Here is a 13,801-nt window from a genome sequence, read left to right on the forward strand (position 1 = left end):
TCACTGCTAGCCATAATACACGTGTGATGCGCAGCGGCCTTCTAATTACCAAAAAACAACGCCAAAGCCATATATGTCTGCTATTTCTGAACAAAGGGGATCCCAGAGAAGCATTTACAAACATTTTTGCTATAATTGCACAAGCTGTTTGTAAATAATTTCAGTGAGAAACGTAAAGTTTGTGAAAAAGTTAGTGAAAAAGGGAACAATTTTTTTTATTTGATCGCATTTGACGGTGAAATGGTAACATTAAATATACCATAATGGGCCTAGATCAATACTTTGGGTTGTCTACTACACTACACTAAAGCTAAAATTAACCCTACAAGCTCCCTAATTAACCCCTTCACTGCTGGGCATAATACACGTGTGGTGCGCAGTGGCATTTAGCAGCCTTCTAATTACCAAAAAGCAAGGCCAAAGCCATATATGTCTGCTATTTCTGAACAAAGAGGATCCCAGAGAAGCATTTACAACCATTTGTGCCATAATTGCACAAGCTGTTTGTAAATAATTTCAGTGAGAAACCTAAAGTTTGTGAAAAAAATTGTGAAAATGTGAACGATTTTTTTTATTTGATCGCATTTGGCGGTGAAATGGTGGCATGAAATATACCAAAATGGGCCTAGATCAATACTTTGGGATGTCTCCTAAAAAAATATATACATGTCAATTGATATTCAGAGATTCCTGAAAGATATCAGTGTTCCAATGTAACTAGCGCTAATTTTGAAAAAAAGTGGTTTGGAAATAGCAAAGTGCTACTTGTATTTATTGCCCTATAACTTGCAAAAAAAGCAAAGAACATGTTAACATTGGGTATTTCTAAACTCAGGACAAAATTTAGAAACTATTTAGCATGGGTGTTTTTTGGTGGTTGTAGATGTGTAAAAGATTTTGGGGGTCAAAGTTAGAAAAAGTGTGTTTTTTCAATTTTTTCCTCATATTTTATAAATTTTTTAATAGTATATTATAAGATATGATGAAGATAATGGTATCTTTAGAAAGTCCATTTAGTGGCGAGAAAAACGGTATATAATATGTGTGGGTACAGTAAATGAGTAAGAGGAAAATTACAGCTAAACACAAACCGCAGAAATTTAAAAATAGCCCTGGTCCCAAACGGACAGAAAATGGAAAAGGGCTGTGGTCATTAAGGGGTTAAAGTGAAGGTCAATTTTTGCATATTGCAATACACCATTATAAAGCTTATTATCCAAATATTACAGTCGCTAAGTTTATATTTGTATAGAACTCTTATTTTTCAACCAAAATATATATAGAAAATACCTGTTATTCTATCTGCTCCGCCCCTACAACACTTCCTTATTTATCTGTTGTGACGTCGCTGTAGTTCCTACAAACGGACTACGCTCGTGCACAACAGTATCTTCTAAATGCGCATGCGTGTCATACCCGTACCCTCAGTAGTTACTTTTAAATATTAGACCGCAATAGCTGCTGCAAGCATCTTAATCATTCTTACCCTTTTTGAATAAAGCTTGCCTCTGCTGCGATCGGGCGTAGTAACTGATACAATGGCTCAATTGATTCTGAGAAGGAAGAACGCATGCGCGTTTCATGAACGAGCTGGACGACAATGGCGTTTTTTTTAACGCATGCGCAGAACTTTGTAGTGACGCTAGAGAAAAGGGGCTGGACGCCACGGGGTTAGACGATATATTGGCTAACAGAAATGTCAATCAATATAGGGAGTATGGCGGGCGGGTAATAAGACGAAAACGGAGGTGAAATAAAAGTTGAAAAATAGTAATGAGAACAATATTTACAATGAAATTGATGAATGAACATAATACTTAATTTTAGTCTGCTATTGAAAAATGTTAAGCAATGCGCCAGACTTGACCTTCACTTTAACAAACTGTTAGTACTTAGTAGTCATTTGTTTACTATAAATCTCAGTTGGTGATGTCTTCCCTTCTCTTTTTATTTTCACATCCAAGGTCAATTCCAACTCATTGAAGTGACTGAAGTCATAAGTCAAAAAGATATTAAGATATTTTTATTTAACATTTCTACAAAAGACTTCAATTAATATGCAGGCATATGAGGGTACAAGCTGCACAAGTTGCAATTATGGCTGTACCCCTGATTATTTGTCTACTATCAAACGTATAAAAAAATAAATTTTATAGGGACATACGTCGTTACCATGAATGTGTGTAAAAAGTATAATGACATCTAGTGATAGTGTTTAGCATTGCAGCCAATCATCCCAATAACACACATTCATTTCAGTGTGCAATATTTTTGTGTATATTTTACTGGACAGCAAGCTAAAATACTGGACACAGTCAAGACAGTATCCCTAATAATTTTTTTCTATTATGATTAGCATAGCACTTTCTCATAATCTCACATGAGCTAATACATTTAAATTCTATTATGAAATTATAAATATTGTTCTCATATTCATGTAAACATCTGATAACATTCTAGATTAATAATTTGAAGCATTCTAACAATAATTGGTAAAGCTAACTTTAGCCTATTTAGGGAAAACTAGTGCTAGCTGTGAAGTACCGAGTATAACATACTTGCTCCTCTCGTCTTCCTATAATTTTGTAACTAAGCAACGTCATATTTGTATTGAATTATAAAGATTCCTGCTGCATGTAGTCAAGTAATAAATTGCATTTCTTTTAAATGTGTCGTAAACCGCACTTGTACTGTAATTGTGGAAACCTTTACTAACGAAAGTAGCGAAACATTATTATTTGCCAGGGGAACCAGAAAATCCGGAACTTTGTAGGCTAAGCTGACGGGACATAAAGAACGTAACACATCGGTGCCGTATGGTTGCGGAAATAAGGTGCAGTAATAGTTTTATGTGATATTTAGTGTAAAGTTGTATGGTTGTCTTACCGTGTTAAAACATAATTCATATCACCTTAATGTTTGTTTGTTTGTTTTAAATAGAACCCGTAGAGGACCGGGTGCACGTTGTATTATGGGAATTTTAATTCATTAAGTAAAAAGCAAATTCTAAGTATCTACAGTTTTATATACAAAATGGCAGGTGTAACTAGGTTATATATTCTCTCTAAGTAAACCATACTTTTAACATAATCCGGTAATACAATGTTGTTGTATCCAAAGGGGTCGGTCAAAAATGGTATCTGCATTGGTGCATTTCAATTCGAAATATAATCATTTTTTAAATATACTTCTATTAGCAAAAATGCTAATAGTAACAGCTATTACTGGTTTTCAATGGTATATGCACATATCCTGTGCACCAACAATACACCTTCTTAGGAAGTCAGTAGTAGCTTGTATAACATCTTCAGAAGCAATAAACACCACCACCAGGTCTCTGAGCAAGAAAGGAGTTAGAATACTAGTGCCTGGGGCCTTAACAGGATATGTGTGTTTACAAGAAGCATTTTTGCTAATGGAAAAAAAAATAATATACAGGTATACCATACTGTACCTGTAAAAAACTTACAATTACTGTAGTAAAATTTGCCAGACTATAGCACAGACACAGATTGCACTGTAATGCTGTAAACAGAGTGAACTAAGCTTAACAAAATGGTGCCAGTCACTTTTCTCGCAATCTCACGATGATTAAAGCACTGTTTCAAAATCCTTGGAGGTTGAACTACAGCTCCACAAAGCGCTGTATTAGCGAAGTGCTGTAAAGTGAGGTATACCTGTATTTCAAATTTAAATGTACTTCTGCACATATCAATTTTGACCTTTCTATCCCTTTAACTGGAGCTGAGGATCTGCGTTATACTTTGCATTGATTAACCCAAACCAACAATGAAATTACTTTCTCATACTATGTTTAATCCCTGCAAAAGTGTAAAACACAGTTGCACACTTCATGTACCCCCTTGCTGGCAATGATGGAAGGATATGCACATATATACTCCTGATTAGCTCACCATCTGCGATTGAATAAGCAGGGGTTTCACACACTGCATGCCCGATAACAATTTTTTTACACAGTTAGTTATTATGCCATTTAAAGCAATTAGAAAGGCTGCCTGAAATTAAAAAAAAGACAACCCAATTAGAATATATCACAGCAAAATCTAGCTAAACACACAAATAAACAAAGTCAAGTCAAAATAAACTTTTATTATTCAGAAAGAGCATGCATTTTAAGGCATTATCACATTTTTACATACACATTTTCTTTGGAACAAGAAGATCCTACTGAGCATGTGCACAAGCTCACAGGGTATACATATACTAGTCTGTGATTGGCTGATGTCTGTCTCGTGGTACAGGTGGCTGGAAAATGGGAGGGGAAAAAAATCTTTTTTTTTAACTTACAAATGTTACTGCTTTTTTGAAATTCAAAGATTGGGGCTGTTTCGCCGGTCCTCTGAGGCTGCAGTCTGCAATCCGCCCGATCATATATGATTGGGCTGATTGACACCCCTTGCTAGCGGGCAAATTTGCATGGGGCGGCATTGCACAAGCAGTTATGGAGAACTGCTTGTGCAATATTAAATGTCGACAGCGTATCATGTCAGACAGACATTGATAAATTGGCCCCTAGGTGTTAAATTATTGTCTTTTTTTATAATGCACTTGTTAATTATGCAATTCTACTGCATTGAGTGATCCTTTAACTTACACAATGTCAACCACGCTCGCCTGCCGTAATCTGGTTTGAGATTGGTAATTATGCTGTTCAGAAACTGACTAAACTGTTAGAGGATAGAAACATGGCTTTTTGACAGCAGATAAAAACCAGAAGGCTCCTCTAGCGTGCATGTATTATAGTATAAAGTGTAGATTTGGTCTACAAGATAGCCTTATATATGTCCCGGAAATCCTGGAATTAATTAGCTGTATTGTTTGCCTAACACTTTTGTAGATAGTTATTGCAATTACCATCTTTTATTTTCAATACCTTTACAGTAGGTAACTGTAAGACTGTCGTGATTTAGGCCTGAAGTCCTACCTTCCTCGCTATTCCAACCATCTCCCAAAATGTAATTATTAGATTTTAACAACAGTGATTCTGAATAATTTAAACAGATATAAAAGTGTAAAAAAAAAATCTTAATGTGTTAGATCATTTCACTATTGCACTGTTGCTTGCACATAACTGGGGTTCATCACAATCTTTAAAGGGCCATGAAATCCAATTTATTTATTTTATAAATCAGATATAGCACACATTTTTAAACAACTTTCCAATTTACCTTATCAGTTTTTCTTCATTCTCTTGGTATCCTTTATTGAAGGGGCAGCAATGCAGTACTGGATGCTAGCTGAACACATTGGTAACCCAATGACAAAAGACATATATATGCAGCCACCAATCAGCAGCTAGCTCCTGAGCCTACCTTGGTATGCTTTTCAGCAAAGGATACCAAGAGAACTAAGCAAATTTAGCAGGTCATAGAAACATAGAATTTGATTGTAAATAAGAACCAAAAGGCCCATCAAGTCTACCCATATTACATGTTACTGTTTTCTTAAGATAGCATTATGCATGTCCCAAGCATTTTTTAATTTGTTTACAGTCCCAGTGTTTAACACATCTTTTGGAAGTTATTCCATTAATCCACCACCCAATCTGTAAAGAAAAATGCTTCCTCACATTTTTCTCGACTCTGCCACCCTCTAATTTAAGATTGCGATCCCATATTTTGATATTTCTTTTTTTGTGGCAGATACTTTCAACTCCTTTCGTTATAGCTATAGCGCTGATTGGAGAACAATTCAAACCTTTAGCTCACAAAAAATCTGACTTTTGAAGTGGGCGGCCGAGCGCTGAGTATTTGAATTTTTAATCTATATTAAAAAGTAAGTTACAGCGCATCTTTGTTACAACTGATGAATGAAACACAATCAAAAATATCACTAACATCTGTTTTTATAAAAGGGAGAGTTCACCATCACTTTAAGTCCCTTCATATGTTTAAATGTTTATATCATGTCACCTCTTTCCCTTCTCTCATCTAAGTTAATTGGAACGTTGTGTAAAATTGTATGCTCTGTCTGAACCATGAAAGAAAAATGTTGGGTTTCATGTTCCTTTAAGAAAATGTTATCTAATTACAGTATTGTTTTCAATTTTTATAGATAAATCATTTTCTTGCTTGCTTTTCTAAAGGATTATTATAAACCCCAATGTGCTTAACCTCTGCAAAAGGTCATTCCATGTAAAATCAACAAGGTTTTCAACCTCATATTCTATTATTTTTTTATTTATTTGGTATACTGAAAGGGCCACCTGTAGTAACTATGAACCTATGCAAAATTGCAGGTCCATATCTTCTGTAGTTACAAAGTTATAGGGGTGCAACATTTGCAATTTTTACCATCTTGTTTAAGGGACATTCTAGACAAAAATAAACTTTCATGATTCAGATAGGGCATGTAAGTTTAAACTACTTTCCAATTTACTTTTATCATTAATTTTGCTTTACTCTCTTGGTATTCTTAGTTGAAAGCTAAACCTAGGTAGACTCATATGCTATTTTCTTATCCCTTAAAGGCCGCCTCTTATCTGAATGCATGTTGACATTTTTCACAACTAGTGGACGTTAGTTCATGTGTGCCATATAGATAACATTATGCTCATGCCCGTGGAGTTACCTAGGGGTCAGCACTAATTGGCTAAAATGCAGATCTGTCAAAAGAACTGAAATAAGGAGGCAGACTTAGATACAAGGTAATCACAGAGGTAAAAAGTGTATTAATATAACTGTGTTGGTTATGCAAAACTGGGAAATGGGTAATAAAGGGATTATCTATTTTTTTAAGCAATTAAAATTCTGGTGTAAACTGTCCCTTTTAAAGGGACATGAAACCAATTTTTTTTTTCTTGATTCAGATAACTTTCCATTTTATTTCTAATATCTAATTTGTTTAGCTCTCTTTGTATACTTTGTTCAAAATAATACCTAAATAGGCTCAGATGAAATTAAGGTTTCATGTCCCTTTAACATTCAATATTTCATTAACCAGGGCACCTATATAAGTGATTTAGGTGTCTTTGGAAAGGTCTTGAAGCTCTTTCAGATAAAATAATTAATTGCCTGTATAAGGAAAAAGTATTTGTAAGCCATTGTAATCAATATGTTATTGATTTTGTTAACATGGTAATTAATGTAAGAAAGAATCTTAGATCTGTTGCATCATTGATGAGATAACTTTTCCCAGAGTTACATGAAAATGCTAAAATATGTAATGTCACATGCAATTCAGAACATGTTTAAACTTGTCTAACTATACACTACTCTGTAACTAAGGGTCATAGCATTTTCATACAACTCTGGGCAAAGTTCTCTCATCCATGATGTAACAGATCTAAGATTCTTTCTTACACTACCCTGCCCTTTACTGTTTAACGGATTACAATAGGTACTAGAACATATACTAATTTCTTCGTCACTTGCACATATAGCAATGGTTATTAAATCCTTATATCTCTTCAAATCACTTCAAGTTGCTGTGTAGAAATCTTCATCCTACAAAGATCACAACAGAACTTAAATTTGTGATGTGACATACAAGTTAGAACGAAATTACTATAAATGGGACTTCCTGTTTTACTGAACCTAAAATAACTAATCATCCCTTTGGCGTCCCATCTTAAAATCTGGTACAGTTCATGAGTAATAGTGTATATATATACAACATTATTATTATTATTTTTTTAAATTAAAAGACCCGTTTTTGAGAAAAAGACTGCCAAAATATTGATTACAACTGCTTACAAATACTTTTTTTCATATATTATGGGCAAGTAATATCTCCTCTGAAAGAGTTTAAAGAACTTTCCAAAGACACCTTAATCACTTCTATAGGTGCCCTCGTTAGCAAAATGTTGAATGTTAAAATTAAAAAGTCTCTTATAATTTTAGTTTTCTTTTTTAATGGAGATAGGATCATTTTTAGTCAAGTAAAAATTGCTGTCTTGAGATGTGGTATGGATCAGTTAGTAAAGGCTTTGTTCTAGCTTGTAGTTTTTGGTTTTTAATCATTTTAATGTGCATGACGAGCCATGCACATTGCAGCCGGTAGGCGCATGACAAGCCCTTTTCGTCATGAAGAGGGATTACCAATCAAACACTGTTTTCAGATATCCCCCACACTACAGGCCAGGGATCATTGGTGTCCTAGTGGGTGGCACTCCAAGGCTCTAATGGAAGTTCCGGTGATGTCACCAGGTACGCAGGTGGTGATGTCACAAAGGGGCTGAACCAGGATGCACTGGTAGCTGGATGGGGGAGAGGTTCTTGAAATCCCTCAATCTTGTCTTGGAGCAGTACTAGAAAGCATATGTTTTAAAAAATAAAGTAAAAAAAAATACATTTGGATTTATTTGGGAATGTAACATTGTATGCACAATACAAAAACAAATCTGGCATTTCTAGAGATCCCTAATAAAGTTTATTTTCTAGTAGTCCCTCTCTTAAAAATATATATGAATTTTGACTCTATAGTCTGGTCATTTTCAATATTATTTACTAAAATCTATGTAAAAATTATACTTTTTTTCTTTCCTAAGATATGGTGAGTCCACGGCGTCCTCAATTACTGTTGGGAATATCATTCCTGGCCAGCAGAAGGAGGCAAAGAGCACCACAGCCAAGCTGTTAAGTATCACTCCCCTTCCCACAAACCCCAGTCATTCTCTTTGCTTTCGGTGCAAGAAGGAGGTGAAGTTTTGGTGTCTGAAGAAGATTTAATTTATTTTACTTCAATCAAGATTTTATTATTTTGAAAGTCAGAGTAGGTTTGCTCTAATATTTCCTTTCAAGATGGGTTTAGCCGTACTCCAAATTAGTCTCTTCAGTAGGGCAGTGGTGGCTTTTAAGCAGTTAGGAACTTGTGGGGTGGGCCTCACTGTGTTTTCCTAACATGTTGCTGCCCCTTTGTAGAAAGCCAGAGTAGGTTTACTCTGTCCCTTCCCCCCCCCCCCCCCCCCCACAGGTCTCTTTGAGGAGTGGCTTCCTCTCATGCCGGATGAGCTGTCTTCCTGTCAGACAGCTAGAGGTGCAGGTAAGTGCCATATTTTATCTTTTGAGAGAGTTACTGGCACTAAAGGGTTAATTTCAAGTTGCATGGATATGGGGACAACAATCCTGAGCTCAGGTTTTTTTTGGCATTGTGCAGGCGCTTGGTCTGACAAGAGCAGGGAATTCAGTGTATAAGTTTATTCCCATTTGGTGGGTCAGGGGTTATTTAACGGTAGTTATATGGGGAGCGCAATTCCTCAATACATACTTAGACCAGCTGCGAGGGTCAGACCGTGCTGACTTGCCCTCCTCGCTTATGGCCGATTTGCTCTGCCCTGTCAATCAACAGACGTTAGTGAAGGTGGATCTGTTTGTGAAGCGGTTTCTTTTAAGCGCGCTTCTGGGTTGTGGCGCATCTGTGAGATCACGTGTCACGTGATTTTCTTGTCGGCAGAGACCGGAGCGGCTGTGTTGGTACTAGCTCTTAGCAGTGCGACTCCGTTAGTCTAAGGAGGCAGGTAGGCGCCTTGGCTATACGCTGACGTGTAAAGGGCTTTGATGTATTACGGTTGTTTCCTTGTATTGTTAATTTGACAAGGCACTTTCCTGTTCTTTTTCACTAAATTGTGTATTAGTGTTTACGCCTCCTGATTGAAGTTAGGAGTACACAGAGTGTCACTGGGGAGCACAAATTTTTAAAGGGACAGTGATTTTTAATAAAATTTGGATTAATAAAAATGTTGTAGTTCAATATGGATCGGGAAATTTCCCCTATAGCTCATTGCAAGCTTTGCTTAGATAGCCAGTTTGAACCTCCCCTGCCTTTCTGTTCCTCTTGCATAGAGATGACTCTATTACATAAAGATAGTAGTATTTTTGCCTCTGAGCCACCACTCTCTCAGGATGATGCTGTTCAGGCAATGCCGCAGCAGTCTCCTCCATCGTCCCAAGCTTTAACGGTGTCACAGGCAGTACCCTGTAGTTCCTCTGAATCTCTGGGAGGAGTTTATTTGAAAGCAGAAATTGCTGCCCAGGTATCTTCTGCAGCATTGGCTGCTATTCCCATGCTACAGGGAAAATGCAAGAGGAAATTTAGAGATTCAGATAGAATGGTTTCTGAGGCTGCACAAGTTGTTCTTTCTCATAAGTCTGATGAGGAAGATACATCGGTAGCCTCTGAGGGTGAAATCTCAGATTTAGACAGTGTAATTCCCTCATCTGATGCTAAAGTTATATCCTTCAGATTTAAGCTTGAACACCTCTGTGTCTTGTTAAAGGAGGTTTTGGCTACCTTGGACGACTCCGATACTCCTGTCGTTGTCAACCCTAGGAAATCTAGTAAACTTAATAAGTACTTTGATGTTCCTTCCTCAGTGTGGAGGTGTTCCCTGTTCCAGACTGTGCTACGGAAATTATTGCACAGGAATGGAAGAGACCCGGGATCCCTTTTTCACCGTCTCCGGTCTTTAAAAAGATGTTTCCCGTGGCAGACTCCGTTAAGTAGCTGTGGCAAACGGTGCCCAAAGTGGAAGGTGTGATTTCTACTTTGGCTAAGAGAACTACTATTCCTATTGAGGATAGCTGCTCCTTTAAAGATCTAATGGATAAAAAGCTGGAGGCTTATTTAAAAATGATGTATGTCCATCAAGATCTCCAATGGCAGTCTGCGGGTGTGTATAGCTACTGTGACAAGTGCAGCAGCCTATTGGTTTGACGCATTGTCTGAGTTCCTTCAGGTAGAGACTCCCTTGGAAGAGATCCAAGACAGGATTAAGGCTCTTAAGTTAGCCAATTCCTTTATTACTGATGCTTCATTGCAGGTAATTAAGTTGGGAGCCAAAATATCTGGTTTCGCTGTTTTAGCGCACAGAGCATTATGACTGAAATCTTGGTCAGCGGATGTTTCATCTAAGTCCAAGCTTTTGGCAATTCCTTACAAGGGTAAGACCTTGTTTGGTCCTGGTCTGGCAAAAATTATTTCCGATATTACGGGTGGTAAAGCGTATTTTCTGCCACAAGATAAGAAGAATAGACCGAAAGGCTGTTAGAGTAATTTTTGTTTCTTTAGTAATTTCAGAATGCAGATCTGTCTCAGAGGATAGATCTAGATCTGCCGACGAGAGACTCTCTCTCATGGTGGCTTTCCCAGGAACGTCTTTCTCAGGGAACATGCTTTCAGAGATCTTCCTGGGTGATTGTAACCACGGACGCCAGCCTGCTGGGCTGGGGAGCAGTCTGGGACTCATTAAAGGCGCAGGGACTCGGGAGGAGTCGGCTCTCCCCATAAACATCTTGGAGTTGAGAGCGATCTTCAATGTTCTGATGACCGGGCCTCAGTTCTCCTTAGCCCGGTTTATCAGGTTCCAGTCAGACAACATAACCTCAGTGGCTTACATCAATTACCAAGCAGGAACTCAGAGTTCCTTAGCCATGAAAGAGGTGGCTCGGATTATTCAGTGGGCGGAAGCTCACAATTGCTGTTTATCTGCCATCCACATTCCAGGAGTGGACAACTGGGAAGCGGATTTTCTGAGCAGACAGACTTTTCATCCCGGGGAGTGGGAGTTCCATCCGGAGGTGTTCTCCAGCTTGACCCTCAGATGGGGGATGCTGGAGCTGGATCTGATGGCGTCTCGGCAGAATGCCAAGCTTCCGAATTACAGTTTGAGATCAAGGGATCCACATGCCGCTCTGATAGATGCTCTGGCGGTCCCTTGGGAGTTCAGATTGGCAAACCCGTTTCCTCCGTTTGTTGTCCTTCCACGAGTCATTGCTCGTATCAAACAGGAGAGGGCGTCAGTGATTCTAATAGCTCCTGCATGGCCTCGCCAGATTTGTTATGCAGACCTAGTGGAAATGTCTTCCTTCCACCTTGGAGACTGCCTCTGAGGGAGGACCTTCTACTTCAGGGTCCCTTCCTTCATCCAAATCTTGTTTCTCTGAAGCTGACTGCTTGGAGATTGAACGCTTAGTTCTCTCTAAGCGTGAGCTTTCTGAGTCGGTCATTGAGACCATGATCCAGGTTCGCAAGCCTGTAACTAGGAAGATTTACCATAAAATATGGCGTAAATATATTTTTTGGTGTGAATCCAAGGGCTACTCTTGGAGTAGGGTCAGGATTCCTATGATTTTGTCTTTTCTCCAGGAAGGTCTGGAGAAGGGTTCGTCGGTCAGTACCCTGAAGGGTCAGATTTCTGCCGTATCTGTTTTGCTACATAAGTGTCTGGCAGATGTGCAATCCATTTGTCAGGCCTTGGTCAGAATCAGGCCTGTATTTAAGTCCATGGCTCCTTGGAGCCTTAACCTTGATCTTAGAATTTGCAGCAGGCTCTGTTTGAGCCTATGCATTCCATAGACATTAAGTTGTTGTCTTGCAAGGTTTTGTTTCTTTTTGCTATTTCTTCTGCTCTGAGAGTCTCGGAACTCTCGGCTTTGCAGTTCGATCCGCCTTACCTTATATTTCATGCCGATAAGGCGGTTCTTCGTACTAAGTTTGGTTTTCTTCCTAAAGTAGTTTCGGATTGAAATATTAATCAGGAAATTGTTGTTCCTTCTCTATGTCCTAATCCTTCTTCTCATAGTGTTTAAATGTTGGTAGCAAAAAACTGATTAATTAAAATATATATATTTTATTTTTTTTGTACACTGTACAAACAAATCTTTGTATCTGATGGACAAGTCTACTATTCTTTGTGACTACATTAGTCTCTTTTGTAGTTTTCCATTTTGTAATGCCAAGTTTAAACAGTGCAGGAGACATAGGTTCTAGTCTTTATAAAAGTAGTATTTTGCTTAATTAAATCTCATAGACCTGGCACCTATAAATGTGAGCCCTGATTTACCACCGTAGTGGCCTATGTTTTGCTAGTTTATTTTTAGGCTGCAATTGCACTTCGCAGCCATTCTGATTCTATTTTAATCGTGTCTGGGAACTATGGTTCTCAGCAGGTTGTGTTGCCAGATGAAGGCATCTTGATCTATCTTCCCACACTTTCATGTTTGCTGCTGATCAGCTTCACATATAGGGTAATTGACAATTACAAATGTTCCAGGTAATTAAGTGCTTAAATAGCTTATGAGTATCTTGCACAACAGTGATTTAATCATGTGATCGCCCTGAATGTTTTTTGAACAATCAATGGCTTAAAGGGATTTTTTCTTTCATAATTCAGAGAAAGTGTACCATTTTTAAAAAGTTTACAGTTTACTTCTATTATCAAATGTATTTGTTCTCTTTGACTCCTTTGTTGAAAAGCAGGTTGATAGGCTAAGGAGCATGGCATGTCTAGAGCACATTTTGCAAGAATGTTTTTAACTGTTATACATTGTGCCAACTCTGCTGCCATCTAGTGTTCAAACCATTTCTGCAAAACTTTTTCCATATAGTTCTCCAGATATGTGCATGCTGCCTACTTAGGTATTCTCTTCAATAACTAATACAATGAGAACAAAGTAAGTTTTATAATGGAAGTAAATTTGGAAAAATGCTCTATCTGAATCATGAAAGAAAATGCTGGTTCATGCCCCTTTTAAATCAGCCATTTTCTCACGGTATTGCTCACATACTATACTATACTATACAATCAGAGCTTTCTTCAATTATTAGCAGCTCTCTGATACACAGACCAGCACTGACACACTATATGGAGCTCCCACGAAGGAGTTGATGTGGTTGGGAGGGGCTGGGCACTCCTTGCACTTTGCCCTTTGGGGATTGGAAATGCTGGTTCTACTTTATGTGATGAAACAGCTCTCCTGCATGCTGCCACTGAAGACCAACATAGTCACAAGCAGATCACACAAAGGGTGAACTAGGTATGTTTTGAAGAAAAATATTTTTC

General features: G+C 37.9%; 1 protein-coding gene across 1 annotated transcript in view; it reads left to right on the forward strand.

Annotated features, from left to right (window-relative positions):
- Positions 1 to 2,730: 2,730 nt before the first annotated feature.
- Positions 2,731 to 13,801, forward strand: part of PNKP (polynucleotide kinase 3'-phosphatase) — a 127,821-nt gene continuing 116,750 nt past the window's right edge. The window contains exon 1 of the mRNA XM_053690799.1: positions 2,731 to 2,833. The gene's annotated coding sequence lies outside the window, so the exon portion shown is untranslated. The remainder of the gene's footprint in view (positions 2,834 to 13,801) is intronic.

The sequence above is a fragment of the Bombina bombina genome, chromosome 8 (assembly GCF_027579735.1).
Source record: "Bombina bombina isolate aBomBom1 chromosome 8, aBomBom1.pri, whole genome shotgun sequence".
NCBI lineage: Eukaryota > Metazoa > Chordata > Amphibia > Anura > Bombinatoridae > Bombina > Bombina bombina.